General features: G+C 42.8%; 1 pseudogene; it reads left to right on the top strand.

Annotated features, from left to right (window-relative positions):
- Positions 1 to 1,990: 1,990 nt before the first annotated feature.
- LOC124656304 lies at positions 1,991 to 4,271 on the top strand (annotated as a pseudogene).
- Positions 4,272 to 4,528: the final 257 nt, after the last annotated feature.

The raw sequence follows: 4,528 nt of genomic DNA, 5'->3' as shown, positions 1-4,528 counted from the left end.
CGGAATCGTAGCAAGTAGCAATAGTGAAGCTTTAATTCTATCGAATCCTAAGCAATGAAAAAGCTCTAGCTTCTTTTTAAAAATATTTCTTACTTTTGGCAAGACTTTGAATATCCCTCTCCATGTTGCACACTCATAAGAAACAAATCTATCAAATTTTGAAGTTTGTTATGTTATAATTTATGATATTTACCGCAGTTTCAAAAATGTGACATCTATCTTTACCATGGCCTTGCTGGTTTTTTAAAAGGTTATCAAATCTGTGAAATGACCCTCACCTGGTTCTAAAGGTGATGAGATATGATGGTCTACTTCTTTTTTATTTAAAATAATGAAGATACACATAGTACAATGACAATTATGTCCCTTATTATTCTTCAATGGAAACATAGATAACATATTTATGACCACAAGGAACTTAAAGAAAATAATCCAGGTGTATAATTGAGAAAAGTAAACTAAATATAAACTAAAATTCCCCTTCCTTACACTTCTCCAATTTTATTGTGGTATGCACATTACTTGACTTGGGATGTAAAAATATAAGCTGTAGCACATTGATGGTGTGATCCCATCGTAACGGTCATTTGCGCCAAACATTCATGTCCTGCCAATAGCTCTTGTCCAGAGGTCTTCCATGTACTCATAGATGAAGATGTTGGACACACAAATCCATCATGAGCTTGTCTCTCTCTTTTCTCCATCACTCACCGCCACCGGGCCGGAAACGGCCTAGATCTAGCCAGTCCTCACTAGCATTATGTGTATCGTTGTTCTTGACAAAAAGCAATAACTGGAGAGGCTCTATAAGATACTGATGGCTATTTACCTTAGCTATGAGAACTCATTCACCAAACAGATGAAACTGATGAATTTTTTATCCAACCTCAAGTTATATTGCAGAGTGACCGTGATGGACAAGAGCATTTGATTCGTTAACAAATAATGCTAGTTATGATCCCATACAGAATTCGAAATGGAGCTCTTCCAGTCTTCATATACCAGCTATATAGGCTAAGCATTCATATATTCTCAAATTCCTAAAGTTCAGTTCTCCTCTCTTCCTTTGCTGGCAGCTCTAAGTATTAGAAAATCAAATGTGGTCATTCACCAGAAGCAAATGTCAATTGGAACTTACCTCTACAACATGATATTTTAATATATGTCTGCAACCATAGCTTACATCTTCATTAAATTTCCCGATAGAGTTATACAAACAAAGGAGTGAAGCTTATACCGATGGATATGGCATTCAAAAATTACGTAGGACAATGCGCTTGACTTCGTTACTTGGCGGGACTTTCTAAGGCCATATGTAACAAAGGAATGCCATAATAAGGTTAAGAACACATGCCCACAGAATAAAAGACACCGTAAGGAAATATAACACGATAAGAGGAGGGTTCCTTCTTTGACCTTCTGATAAGTTTCTCTTGATGGTTTTTCATGTTAACACATAGTAACGGAGGGGAAATGTAACTAAAAGTGATACTCCAGGCAGGGCAAATATAAGGATTATTAAGTGTTGCTTCTCTTGATTCCCTATTTGGAGGTCCATGTTGCCTTCATAGCTGAAAATTTGCAATGAGGAAATTAAGCTTAGATTATATTATGGCAAGCTAGCTAAGTAACTCTCCATGAAAATTGGGGAAATTGGATGGTATCATGATTTCTAGAACTTAAGAAAAGCCAGACTTATTTGTCTAGCATCAAGGTTTCAGTAGCAAGTAATTTCGGCCCAGGCCCAGCAAGAGAAAGGCCTACAGCGATCCGAGGCAGAGCCTTCGAACGAGAAGGTCCGATACCGCTCGTCCGCCTCGTACCCGGCTCTGCTGCCGGTCCACCGCTTCCGCGCCCGGCCGCCGCCGAGCTGGTCGACCTTAGCTCGCCGGCCGGTCCTCTCCCCGCCGGCGGTGCTTGCAACGGCGGCCGGGCTCGGTCGAGCTAGGCTGCGCGAAGCGCCAGCGGCACGCCGCACGCGGACGAAGCAATGGAGGCGTGCGTAGCCACTCCAGTTCGCCGCCCTGCCGACCCGTCCCCGTCCTTCCCAACCCCGTCGCCGTCATCGCTGCGCCAGTGGAGGCCGGCGGCGCAGCGCAACCTGCGCAACCAGTGGTCGCGCATGCTCGCCGCCAAGGCCCGGTGGCTGGCCGCCGCCGCCGACGGACGCTCGCACGCCTCCGCGCTCGTCAATGCCCACCTCTCCCGCAGGTAGTCCCCCGCTCTCTCGCTCGCGTCTCGGCGGCGCTTGGGTTTTCCGAGGTTCGGTGACCGGTTGTTGATGCCGCCTTGGGTTTGTCGGTTACATGCACGGGATGGATTTGGGGGTGCTCAAGGACATGCCGGGGATCCGTGACGAGGCGAGCGCCAAGTTGGCACACAAGGAGGTATAGTAACACTTTCGGCTGGAACTCGGCCGATCCTCTCTTTAGCAAGCATAGTCCGGGTTTAATTTCGTGTTGGTATCCTCATTTTCATGTCTATTGGCTGGTTCGGGTGCAATGCTTGCGAGATGCTTCTATCAACTTACAAGGAGATGGTAATGCCCAATTGCCCATACAAAGACCATGTTTGGTCAGGTCCTTTTATTTTAGTCGGGACTCGGGACCCCATAGAGCATGACTGGTTGTTTGATTCGTGTTCTCCATTCCCCCCCCCCGAAACTAGGTCCTTGCCATGTACAACTTGGTTAAAGCTTCTCGAGCCATGCGGTGTTTATCAAAATTATCTTCCAGCAGCCCACTAGTCCGGTTTACCGACTCCCAAGATGATTTGAATGATTCAGGGGATGGTGGAGGAGCTCCAGTATTCAAATGGATCTCCATCTCAGAATTCGGTGGGTTGCTCATTTTACTTATGCAAAACAGGATTCGTAACTTCTGTTTCCTTTCTCGAAAAACTTTGATTTCTGTCGATTAGACATGATAGTGATTACTTTTAAAGAGATTGAGAGAGTTGTGTTCTGAAATACTTGGATTCGAGAAAGACTACGTTCTTTCTTTCCTTTACGGTAGGCATGGCAGAAATGCATTCTTGATATATGATTCGGGAATTCAAGGAATTATGTACGGTTCGCGTAATCGCTGAAACTTATTTGGAAAGTCGAGTGAGTGTTATATAGTTAGAAAATAAACTGTAAGTTATCATATAGTTTCGGTGTAGAACTGTCACATCAGATCAAGTTAAATTAGTAAATACTAGTATCTAGTTTACGATGTCGAATTTCCTTTTTGAAATAGCTACTCAAGATTCAGATCTGCACATGAACCTATGCTGCTCAGTTGTTCCTAATCCGGCAAGATACGGTTTTGTTTGTACTAATTTATTTTTATTTATGAATTTATGTCGAGAGGATCTTGCTCAAGAGCTTGTTCAGATGTTTGCTTCGGAGTTACGAGTTGAAGGTACTATCATCATATTATTTTATGAGATGGTGATGCTTGTTGATCTCGAAGCAGTTAGTGCATTCGATCCTGCTATGTTTTCCGCTTGTGCGGTTAGGAATTGCTTCTTTTTACGTGCACTGCTTTCTCCGTTCTTTGGGGAATTCCTTACGGTGGAAATCACTTTCAATGTAGAGACTGATTGTCTTGGAATTCCTATCGATCAACCTAAAGGAAGGTCCAGATCCTTCACTACAATGGTCGGATGATCTATATGACGGGGAATTGCACAAATTTCTAATAAGCGAGCTTCGGTCGGGAGACAGTTGCCCATTGCTGAAAGCTGGAGGGCTGATGTCTTGCAGGCCCAGCTACCGACCATACTCCAGCGCATGAGGTTTTGCGGGTATGGGTCTAATTTGGCCAAATTGTTGCATTGATTCCATACATTAGAACTCTCTTGTCTCTGTCCTGGTGCTTATGTCTTTAATTGTCTGTTATTTGATAGACTTTTAAGCACTAACTTGGCTCATGTAAAGGATGAAAGGCCATCTTTGGATTAGGTCAAACGTGTTATCCTATGTCAGCATGCTATCTAACAAGGGTTCTTTCTTGTTAATTGCTTGTTTTTCGAGGTTTATTTAACCTCTTGGCTTGCTAATGTGAATATCAAGATGAGTAGGTAATTGCTTTATTGACAGATTTTGGCTATTATAGACTAAGAATATCAGAATTTGCAGCCTGAATTTCGAAAATTAATCTGTATCATATAACTTTGGTGTTAGTATTGATGGCTTGATTTATTTCAGAATTGAAAAAATATTCGAGCTTGTTGGGGAAGAGATGCAAACCAGGCTTGTGTTGAAGATTTTGATGCATATGCAATGACTTGTCGTCCTTTAAGCCGTTTCTTTTCCTTAATGGAAGTCCTCAAGGCTAAAATCTCAGCCTATGTGATCTTTCTCTTGTATTACCCTGTTGTTATTCTTGAAGTGCCCGGTATGTATTAAAGATTTACTAAGTTGGTCAGCCAAAGAAAGGTTAGGACCGATCGACCAGAGCAACATCATCTTAACCTACAGAGTATAAACTCAAAATATCTGAGAGAGAAACCAAATTGGAATCACTATCCGAGTTGTTACAAT

Source organism: Lolium rigidum, chromosome 5, assembly GCF_022539505.1.
Source record: "Lolium rigidum isolate FL_2022 chromosome 5, APGP_CSIRO_Lrig_0.1, whole genome shotgun sequence".
NCBI lineage: Eukaryota > Viridiplantae > Streptophyta > Magnoliopsida > Poales > Poaceae > Lolium > Lolium rigidum.
This window is presented reverse-complemented; position numbering and strand designations above follow the sequence as displayed.